We start from the raw sequence: 11,886 nt of genomic DNA, 5'->3' as shown, positions 1-11,886 counted from the left end.
TCTGAAAAAGATTCCACCGTTTTTCTAGTCACTTTCAATAAAAACCTGCCCGTTATCTATGATCTCTCTTCATCCTTCATCATGTCCCCTCAGTACAATGACCTCCAAGTTTGGCCAATATGCCCCATGTGAGGTCTTCACTTTCCATCACTACTGAGACCCATCCTACTATAGGATTTTATTATCTTCTTGTATCAGGATTTTAAAAAATTGCTAACAACAGAAACAAGCTCTGGTCATCCTAATTCCCCTCTCCACAAAAGGCAAAGCAGTAAAGGAGCACGGGATTATCCGAAGGCCACCAGACTGTCACAGCATAATGGAAGGGCTGAACATGAGGTCTCAGGATAGACGAGGAACAGGGCAGTGCCATGGTCTCAATCTGGACAGAGCCCCATGGTATAGACAGGGTCAGTGAGGCTCACGCCAGTGCACGCTGTTCTCAGAGAGAGGCCATTGATGTGGACCAGACAGACCCCACCCCCAGCAATAGCTTCCATACTTGGTGTCAGAAACTCTGCAATCAGCTCCCCCCGCCCCAACGTGGCCCCAGTCCAATCTTTTCTCAATATGCCAACCAGATCAACTAGTCCTAAAGTTTGGGTTAAGTCACTCAAATTACTGTGATGAACAATCAGGTGTCTACCATGCACTAAACACTGTATAAAACCTGGACCTTTGTGCCAAGCTAGCGATAAAACCTTCAGAAATTTGTTCTCCGTTGGCATTTAGTTGTTCAGCCGTGTCCTTCAGCTGGCATTAGAACTTTGGGGATTTTAGCCCCACTCCACCTCTCCAGATGGTATCCTGACCACCCTCTCTATTCCCTACATGGGCTCCATGTCCTTCCCACGCTGAGACCAACTGCTGTTCTCTGATGTGTCTTCTGAGTGTTCCTGCTGCTTGGGCTTCTGTTGATGCCACTTTCTAGAGCTAGGTGGTCTCTTTCATGCCAGCTCTCCCACAGAGCTTCCCCTGAGAGCCCACCTAGAAGTCACTGTTCCATCCTCTGACCTCTTAAAGGTGACACTGTCTGTATTACTGAGTCCCACTCTCTAATTGCCAAAAGACTGTAAAACCCCAAGGGCAGGGATCCCACAGGGTCTAACGCAGAGTGGAATGCAAATAAGGAATATTCACCTTATTCACTGGAGGACAAGGTAAAAGTGAAAAGTAGATCAGAATGAGAGCCAGAGAGCCCCGGTCACCTCCTGGCATGACCTAGGCTAAAGTGCTTCCATTCTCGCTTCCAATACTCAGCATTTCCTGGCTTGCTTTACTCCATGCAACTTTCTGTCTCACTATCAGGGGCGTCACCTCCCTTGTGGACTTGAATTTTGCTCTTACCCCATAAATTGTGTCTGCCACTTTGGCTGGGCTCCACCCGGGGTCCTGATTTGCACCTCAGAGGCACCATTTGACTCCTCTGTCCATTCCCTGCCTCTGCCCCTGCCGAATCCTGGGTGTATGTCCAGGGCTCTGCTCCATTCCAGCAGTGGGCAATGAGCCACAGTTAGTACTGAGAGAAGCAGTCTCACACCCTCTACATCCCTGGGAGAGTCCCTGTTTGGCAGGAAATGCAGAACTGTCCATAATGATGGCAGAAGATGGCACCACGGTCCTTCTCGTGCTCAAAGCACAAAATTGGCAGCCATCTGGCTCTTCTCTCTCCCTTGCTTTGACAGCCTGTCAGTTCCACCTTTGCAATATCTTTATTATCCATCAGTCTCTCAAACTCCACAGTTCTTTCCTTCGATTGGGGCTCATTATTTCTCACTTGAACCTGAGTGAACTCTTAACCTGTCCCAGTGTCCCCTCCTCTGCCCATCTCTGCTCAACTGCCCAAGGGATCTTTTAGAATGCTTCCCCTGCCACCCAATCGCATCGTAGATAATGAAACTCCTTAGCAGCCACCCATGGCCCTTTACAATCTGGTCATGACCTATTTTGTCAGCCTCATCACTTACCTTCCAACACCCTCCCCGTGTCTGCTCCATCTAACTGCTTTCCATTCCATCCTAAGTCCCCTTGGATGGAATTTTCGGACCAGCCCTAAAATTAAACCCCAAAATTCCAAAAATGAAGGCAACTCCGTTTAGCTTCCTTGTTCATTCACTAAAAATGAAAACAAGCTGCCACTGCCATCAAGTTCCTCAGGGCAATAGGAGGTGACAGGAAGATCCCAAAATGCCTGGAAAGGTGGAAAGCTGGCCAGCCTCTCCATGAGGGCAGAACAGACCAGCTGAGGCCTAGTGAGCCACAGCAGGGGAGAGAACAGGCAAGAATCCTGCTGCTCAAGGACAGGCGTTCATTTGGGAATGTCACTGGGCACAACACAACCTAGTCCACAGCAATCCTTTCCCGTTTCATGTAATAGAATTTCCTCCAAAAATTATAAGCCAAGAAGCTCATCTTTCCTTCTTTATTGAGCTATAAGCAGACTGCCATAGTCGTGAGCAGATAACTGCAAATCTGGGCAGTGATCTATGAAATCAGAACAGACCTGAGTTTGGAGATGTGATTAATTAAAATTTTTAACCAAGTTCATCCCACATATATTTAATGTTATGCATAAGTGCTTTTGTGCTGGCTGGAAATTAGGCCTAAAGAGTGGGCAGTTCACAGAAACGCTGCAGACCCTGTGATCCTTAAACAGACAAACCTGATTGTGTTTCTTCCCTCAGTTACTGCTTCAGAATCCACTAGGATGACTGGCAGATCATTCCCTGCCAATGTCTGCACCAAAGCCCATGCATTTCTTGTGCACACAGGATATGTGCACTCTAACAGTGAAGGGCATCAGGTGCTTCTTCTGGCCTTGAACTGAGGTTGCCTGTGCTTGTACTTGGGGGACCTCTGGAATGGAAAAGGCTTGGCATTTACAAGCACTGCAACCTTGAATAAGCCCTTCAGTCTTCTAAAAAATGAGGATAGCCCAAGCTCATCCATGGAGGCTGTGAAGATGAACTAAAGAGACACATTAGGACTATACTGCCTACACTGCTTTCAGAGGAGGAGGAAACTTTTCCATCACAGAGTTAGGGAACAGGATTCATACGTGCCAACCTTGTGTAAAGACACCACTGTCCCTGACAGATTCTACCTGTTCCTGCAAGAACAGTCCAAATGAAGCCACTATTGGTCTGTGTTCATCCACCCCTGCATAGTACGGAATCAGGGATTTCTGGCCAACTCAGCCAGGGCTGGGGCAGTTGAAGAAGCCCACCAGGTCATATACAACACTCCAGCTGATCTGCACCAGGCTCCCTCCCACAGAGTCAGGACTTGTTGATTTACTTTACTAAGTATGAATTAAAACACCAACAAAGAGGTTAATTTGCTTTTATGACTTCTGAAAAAGTAATGTATTTGTCTGGTACACGCTTTGGCTCAGATTGCTTTCTATAGGCCCTTGTAATACATGGTGATCCTTGAGTGTGCATGCCACAAGCATGGGGCTGGAGCACAGAGGCTGCCCAGAGGCTCAAACAAGGAGGGTCCTGGCCCCAGGGGCACAGGCAGATTCCTAGGGTCTCAAGGCCAATGGGCAGAGCTAGAATCCAGTCAGGGCAGAAGAAGTAAAGAGCACTTCATGCCCAGAAGTGGGGGGTAAAGCCAGATGCAGACATCTGGAGGTATCCACTCTAAAATTGAGACAGCAAAGCTTCGTCTCCCAGGCTTCTAGCTTATGTGAATTCTCTTACATGTGCTGGCCTCACTAAATCAATAAAATAATAATTTAAGTGTAAAATAAAGTATAGCCAAAGTGAAATGATTTAAGCTCACTGTCTTCTGGGAGCAGATGTTCCAGAGGGAGTGTGATGTGGCAGAGAATTTGCCGGTGCTTCCTGCAGCACAGCGACTCCCTTTTCTCCTTACCAAGAAACTTGATTTTGTTCACCTTCGGGGACAAGGGGCAGAGATCCAAGTAGGAACCGCAGCACCACACCCACCATGGCAGGCCACTCCCTTTGCCCATGATTGGTCCAGTCACGAACATGTGACCCATCCCTGGGCAATGAGATATAAAAGGAAGTGCCTGGAGGCCTATGGGAAAAATTTTCGAAGTCCAAATACAAGCAGGTCCTTTTTCCACCGCTTCCTGCCCTGGATGCTGTGGTGTCGGGATGTGACGCTTGGGGCTGCCACAGCCCTCCGGTGACCATGAAGGCCTAGACAGCTGCAGAGGTGAAGGGCAACCCAGAGACTTGGTCTCATTAAGTTGCTGCAATAACCTAGTATAGCCTCTCTCTAGACTTTATTATGTGAGCTGCTACAATATCTTTCCTGCCACAGCTACTGCTGGTCATGTATTCAATTGCTTGTGTCCTCAAGCATCCAAAGAGATCCATCTCAGGAGGCTTCAGTTCTTGCCTTCTCCTCACAGTGTGTGCACTTCCGTGGGCCAAGTGCGATTCCAGTGTGTAAAGACAGGTACTTGCTACATAACATGGCGTCTAAAGTCAAGGCAGCTGCTTCACCTGGGTTGCAGCTGGAGAGAGACTGAATCTGAGTTGGAAGACCTCCCACTCTGTGGGTCCTGGGAAGGATGGTATGTTGAACTCCAATGTGGGGCTATCCTGGGAATCCTCCAGGAACTGTTCTGAACATACATGATTTTTGGTTAACACTGTGACCTCAGAACCTAACCTCAGGGGCAGCTGCCTCCTGAGCCTCTTAACAGACCCCTCTCAGCTGCATTCACTGTCCCCACAGGCACCGACTGCAGGGACCTTTGTGAGGGTAGCTTTGTATCTCAGGGGACTTTCACACCCTCAGTGGCTCCTTGCTCCTCTCCATAGGTGGGGACCGCTGTGCCTTGCCTGCTTCAGTGCTGGCTGCTTGCCTACCTGTGCCTGTGGTCCAGCACAGCCTGGTGACGTGAAGAAGCCTGAACACACCCACGCTGCCATCTCTGTTTTGTTCCTGCTGGTCTCTACCTAGAGTGCCCCCTCTACCCACTCCTACCTATTAAACTTTGTTTCCCCAGCACTCAGCACACATTAGGCCAACCAAAGAAGGTCTCCTTAACTCAGTAATGACAAAAACAAATAACTCCATTAAAAAACAGGCAAAGGACTTGAATAGACATTTGTCCAAAGAAGATATACAAATGACCAATAAGCACATGAAAAGATGCTCAACATCACTAATCACTAGGGAAATGCAAATTAAAACTACCACGAGATACCACCTCACATACATTATGATGACCATTATCCAAAAAAAAAAACCAGTAAGTGTTGGCGAGGATGTGGAGAATCTGGAACCTCTGTGCACTCTTGGTGGGAATGTACAATGGTAAAGCCACTGTGAAAAACAGTATGGAGGTTCCTCCAAAGATTAAAAATAGAACTACCATATGATCTAGCAATTCTACTTCTGAGTATATACCCAAAAGAACTGTAAGCCACAGGAACAGTTACTTGTACATCAATGATCATAGCAATATTTTTCACAGTAGCCAAAAGCTATAAGCAACCCAAGTGTCCACAGATGACAGATGAATGGATAAACAAAATGGTTATATATATGTGTGTGTGTGTGTGTGTGTGTATACATAATATGTGACATTTATTTTTGATGTACATATGTATATGCATGTAGATATATATGCAAATATATACAATACACATACAATGGGATATTATTCAGTCTTCAAAAAGAAAAAATCTGACATATGTTACAAAACGAGGATATTATGCTCAGTGAAGTAAGTCAATCACAAAAAGATAACTACTGTATGAGTCCATATATATTTGACTACCACCTAGAGTAGTCAAATTCATAGACACAGAAAGTATAATGGTGGTTTCCAGGGGCTGGAGGGAGGAGGGAATGAGGAGTTGTTGGTAGTGGGTATAGTTTCAGTTTTGCAACATGAAAGAGTTTTGGAGATGGTTGCATAAGGGTATGAATATACTTTACTGAACTATATACTTAAAAATTGTTTCGATGGTATATTTTATATGTAATTTACCACAATTACAATTTTAAAATAAAAGGTATCCTTTGCTAAGCCTTCTCTGATACCAGACTCTGATTGCGCCGCATTGCTCATCAATCTGCCTTGACTCCTTGTTTTCTGTTCTTTCAGGATTGTTTCGAGACATACCCAGTTGCCTAGAGCAAAATAATTACAGAGAAATAGAGCCAGAGTCCTGACTGAACTGCTTCTAAAGTCTAAACTTTCTAGGGCATTTCAATTACATGAACCAGTAAATCTCCTTTTTAACATTAAGCTAGTTTGAGTTGGTGTCCTGTTACTTGCAACCAAACTCAACCTAATTGAGTCTACACTTGACTTGAAATATCAGAACACTAAGAAGAAAAGACACTAAAGATTTCTAGGGAACGAACAAAAGAAAGTTCACAGACAAAAGGCTGAAAATAATATGGCATCTAACCCCTCATTTGCAACATTAGATGCAAAAAATGAGCAATGTGTACATACTTCTGAGAAAAGACGACTTTGAATCTGGAATTCTCTATCTGGCTAGATAATTAAATATGGGAATAGAAGAAATACATTTTTATATATGAATGGAATTCATATATTAAAGTTTACCTCTTGGGTACTCTTTAAGTAGCTCTTTGGGGGAGTGTTCCAGCAAAACAAGGAAGGAAAACCAATAAAAGTAGAAGACAAGGATCCCACCGAGGAGGATGGTTAAGCTAGGACAGATGAGAGTTGTACGGCTGGAGAGAACTGGACAGGATAGAAAAGTGTGGGCCTTTTATGAAAAAAGAGAGGAGAGGCCAGAGACGCTGGGTCAAATGGGGTTATGGTGAGAGCATTTCTCTCTCAACTACGACCACCCTCCCCCCCTCAAAATCCAAAAACACAGAGCTATATGATGTGGTCCAAAAATCATGTAAATAAATGTGACACAATTTTAAGCTCTTTATGGAATATGAGAAAAGAAAATACATTTGACCCTGGTAGTAGGAATTTCCCTATGAGTGGTCCAGGGCTACTTGACCCTGGAGTGAATATTTATGTGGTCATAATGATTTCAGTCCTATTTAATGGTGTTCAGCTTTTAGAGTCAATCTAGTGAACAGGCACAGAAAGCTTAACTGTGATTACAGAATAGAAAGGTAATGTTAACCTCTTGGCAATGTAAGTATACAGCTACCAAAGGGAAGTGGTTGAGGAAAGAATGATGAAAAGAAACAGGAGAAGCACCAGGGTTTTCCTCTTACCTTATGGAGAGTGTAGGCATGGATTAATTTACCAAAAACAACAATAAAAAAACAGATTTGGTTGTATCAGATATGGGGAAAATGATACTTTAAACAAGCCAGGGCATAAACTTCTCTCCTATAAAATCTTGGGAAGGTAGGCAGGTCAGGGATAGTACAGTCGCTCTGATGTCATCAACATCCCAGAATCCTTTTAGATTTCTCTGTCATTCTTAGAACATGCCTTCCATCTACCCTCAAGATTGTCTCATGATCACATAATGACTGCTGCAGCTCCAGCCATCCTATCTGTGTTCCAAATAAGAAGAAAGAAGAAGAGAGAAGGGCAAAAGAGGCCTACCTGCTGAGTCAGCCCCCTTATAAAGAACTTTCCAGAAGCACGACCCAACAACTTCTGCTTATATCTTACTGTCCAGAACCCAGTGACATGGCCACTCCTATCCAAAGAATAAAACTGACTAAATTCCAAACTGAAAAGTATAGTTTTTTGGATGGCACATTGCTGCTCTCAACAAAACTGGGCTTGTTTGTAAAAAAGAAGGGAGGAATGGATATTAGGTAAGTAAGTCACCATCTGTGACTCAAGAAATATACATATATTTTTTAAAGTAAAAAGGTAACCAACAAAAGAATAAAAAAATAACAGAGCCATCAAAAATGAGAGGAAGGAGGAAGGGTGAAGAGTATACATGAGTTAAATCAATCTTTCATAATGGGACTCAATGGCTATCTTTTCTGGATACAATTTAGAGTTGTGCATTTAACCCACAAAAGAATTTAAAGAGACCAAAGAGGCTTTGGGAGGTAGGCAGGGAGGTGGGGATGGAGCTATAACTTTATATTAAAAGCCTGTCTGAATTAGTTGAATTTTTAAAAAGCCATGTGCATGTATTATTTTGATGGCAAAAGTAACAGTGTTTAGTCTGGTCTTTTGGGAAACAGAGCTTCACTCTATTTCCTTTCCCCTTGGCAGCCTGGGTCAGTGGTGGGCACTTTGGTATGTTTTCAACCCTCCTCATTGACTTAGACAGTGACAAAAATCAGCCACATTCAGGGCTCTCTTGATCTCACTTTTTTCAATGGATTTGTTATTTTTTAAACTCTAGCCATTAACATCCAAGATTCTTTACGAGAAGATGGACTGGGCTGGCACACACATCACTTCTTCCGTTTCTGGTGGGGAAGGTCCTCCTACGCACCACCCTCTGTTTGAACCCAGGCAGCCAACATCTCCCCACGCTCATTCTCCCGGGCCACTCCTGTGCGCTCGCAGACCTCTGCGCAGGGAAGTGCGTGCTCTACCTACCTGGTCTACACTCTCAAATCGCTGTCCTAATGTCTCTATAATATATTAACAGGCAGTGGCCAAAGGGAGTTCTGCTGAAATAGGCAGTAGTTTGGGCCATTTTGGACAAAATCCTAGAATGCACACGATAATGCTGAGCGATGCAGTTTAATTTATGAGCATGCAGGTCTGCTGTGAAATTGGGAAATGGAAGTATAAGACATTAGCATTCACATGGCAAGGGTAGGGCCAAGTCCAAAACCGTAATATGCCTTTCACAGGGAGGACTGGGGAGTCTGAAAGAGCAGCCATGCTCTGTCAGTTAACTGTGTGCTCACGAACCTCATCCTTGTATTTTAATGCCACCAACCACCTGTGCTTCTCCAGGCCTTATGCCCTTCATATTGCCCCACACCCTCCATTGTTTTTAACAACAGTAGAACACTCGTCCGCACCTCTTCTGGACAGCTTTAAAAGATGAATTTCATGGTCTGGATATGCTTTGATCTGTAGGCAGGAAGGTAGAACAGACAGCTTCCCAACTTCCTTGTAGCTAGGACATACAATCTATTATACAGTGAAATATTTCCAAATTAAAAAGGGAAGACAGGCACGTTTGTAACTTAACAGCAGTTGTACATGTGGCTCAAGCCATGTATTCTCCAGTGAAAGGAGCTCATGAGTTAGAGATTTTGTCTGACCCTGACTTTCTCGCCCATTTCTCAGTGCACAGAACAAAATAACATCTATTTCTGCCTTCTTAGGAATGAAAATGCACCTTCTAAAGAGTCCACAGGAAACATCAAGCGTGCTCCAGCAGTTAAAGTGTGTTGGAAAACAGGTTGGATATCCCATTGCAACAGGCTGAATAATGTCCTTCAAAGAAATCAGTTCCTCATCCCTGGAATCTGCAGATGTTGCCTTATTTGGGAAAGGGTCTTTGCAGACGTGATGAAGGATCTTGGGGAGATTATCCTGGATCGTCTAGAGGGCCCTGAGTGCAATCACATGGAACGTTCTGAGGGAGGGAAAGGGAGGCCTGAACACACACAGACAAGGCCCTGCGAAGAAGGAGCAGAGAGAAACCTGGAGATGCTGGCCTTGAAGACTGGACTGATGTAGCCACAGGCCAAGGAAAGACAGCAGCCACCGGAAGCTGGAAGAGGCAAGGAACAGATCCCCCCGGAAATGGATTCTCTCTGAAGGGAATGTGGCCTTGCTGACGCCTGGATTTGGGGCTGGGAAGCTTCTGATTTTGGCCTCTGGACCTGTGAGAGAATACATTTCTGCTGTTTTAAACCACCAGGTCTGTGGATTTGGTACAGCAGCCCTAGAAAATTAACACAACCACAGAGGGGCCAGAGGGGAGGCTTTCAGTGTTTACAAAAAACAAAAAACAAACCCCCCCCCCCAAAAAAAACCCATCCCAAATACTCTACGGTTCTTTTAATGGTATTTAACAGAATTCAACTTCCTGCCTCCAGCTAGCAGGGCATGAGAGTATTGGAACTGAGGGCAGTCAGGTCCATGAAGCACAGGCTAAGAAAAGCCTGGGTCCCTGGGGACAGCTCCAGGCAATGTCCCTTCCTGAAGCAGGGTGCTAAGTACATGAAGAAAACATGTCTAGTTCTTAGAGCAAAAATGTGAATAGGTAAGTGTGAAGAGGGTACCGAGGATTTAAGATATTTCCGATAAATTAACCTCATAGCTCAGACAGGGCTGCGTGGCTATGTGTATGTGTCAGGGGAGTGTATCTTTAAACAAATGCAATGTAATTATTAATAAACATGGCCAGATGCCTGCAAGCATATGTTACAAGGCTGCTCTCTGAGGGTTTCTGTAATAGTGAAAAATTAGAGACCCAAATGTCTACCAACGGGGGAATGGTTAAGTCTCATACGATACTATGCCACTATTAAAGAGCAACATAATTCTACATACACTGACATTAGAGGCTATGAATGAGTAAATGTTGGGTAAAAAAAAAGGCAAGTTGAAGATAGCATTTCAGTATTATCTCATTTTGGTTAAACAAAGCTATCTATGTTATTGTAATATAGAGAAATACTGTAGAATAGAAACACTTCTGTATCCACCTGATAGGTACACTGCAAACAAGTCGTCACCTCTGAGGAAAGGGGAGGGTTGTTGGGGGGACAAAGTGGAATGGGCATCTTCATACGAATGAGCTTCTTCCTTCAGCGTGTTCTCCTTTTGTGGTCTTAAGAAAGAAACGATGGACATGTAATAGCGATACTCTATGAGAACCTTGTCTAGTATAGTGTCAGGTAAACAGTGGGGGCCCTCGGGAACTGAGTGCCTGAGGAGGACTGTGCAGCAGGTGGTCTTTGGAGAATGGCTGGGGCTTCTGGAAGCTGCTGGTAAGCCAGCTAATGTTGCAGGGCTCGAGGCAAAATCCTTGGCTTTTCTACGAGGCTCCCTAGTGGTGCTGCCATGTTTTTATTTAAAGAGAGAAAGAAAGGCACAGGCAGTAGACCAAAGTCCCAGGCAAGTGTGTCTTTTGTCTCTTCCACAGGAGTGAGGCCAAGCCACTGTCCACCAACTCAGTGGTTTATACCAAAGCCAAGGGAAATGTGTCTTTTGAACACTTTGTTGGAGAAATTCTGCACAAGGCTGTTTCTAAAGGTTTTCTTACCCCCTGGAAGGGTAGTTTTCTCACCAGGTGAGCATGCAGTCCCTGTGCTTGCTATGGAGCACGGCCCTCAATAGGGTGTGCTGGTGAGCTGTCCGTCAAGATAGGAAGCCCTGTGCCTTGGAAAAGGACCCTTGTAGCGTCTCTCCTCAGAAGACACCCCAAAGAACACCCCAGTCACCCTTCATTACATACGAAGGCAGAGCTCTTAGATCCAGAGTCTCCCAGTTAGTCGTCTGTTGGAAATGCTGCTTTGGATTAATGTACAGTCAGGCTGACCAATTATGCACCAAAAAGGTGTTAATACAGCTAGGGGAAATATGCACCGATCTCACACTATTCAAGTCGGGGTACTGAAGACATGAACGGGAGTGCGTCTCAGGACCCCAGAGCAAAGAGGAACATTCCAGACAAGAAATGACAAGCACAATTCTCTTTTGGATAAAAGCAGGGGTGTGCCACCTCTATCTCAAACACATGCTACAGGAGCACAGTGCTTTGAAGATGATAGTCCCTACAAATACTTTTTAAGTGATGGCTCTTAGTGAAATTACTGCTTTCGGTGGAATGAAAGGACCCAATCCTCCTTCTCCTCCACATAGCATGAAGTACTTATTTTTCAAGGTATGTTTCTCCAAGATTTGCCACAATATCTTTAAAAGTCATGACATTTTTATGATTCCTTATTACAAATTTTAAGGAAGACTTTCGTCTCCTGTATTCTAAAGAAATTGTCACCAAA

At 44.5% G+C, this 11,886-nt stretch overlaps 1 protein-coding gene and 1 long non-coding RNA gene across 6 annotated transcripts in view; one reads left to right on the top strand and one right to left on the bottom strand.

Moving 5' to 3' along the window:
- NMNAT3 (nicotinamide nucleotide adenylyltransferase 3) overlaps positions 1–11,886 on the bottom strand; it is a 114,850-nt gene that overhangs the window by 72,976 nt on the left and 29,988 nt on the right. The gene's annotated exons all lie outside the window — the stretch shown is intronic.
- LOC128777315 (uncharacterized) lies at positions 3,802–6,019 on the top strand. Its single transcript, XR_008422571.1, has 2 exons — positions 3,802–3,928; positions 4,803–6,019. It is a non-coding gene; the product is annotated as an uncharacterized LOC128777315 (long non-coding RNA).

This window comes from Panthera pardus, unplaced genomic scaffold, assembly GCF_024362965.1.
Source record: "Panthera pardus isolate Hobbes unplaced genomic scaffold, ASM2436296v1 HiC_scaffold_16, whole genome shotgun sequence".
Classification (NCBI taxonomy): domain Eukaryota; kingdom Metazoa; phylum Chordata; class Mammalia; order Carnivora; family Felidae; genus Panthera; species Panthera pardus.
The sequence above is the reverse complement of the archived record's forward strand: the minus strand, read 5'-3'. Positions and strand labels throughout refer to the sequence as shown.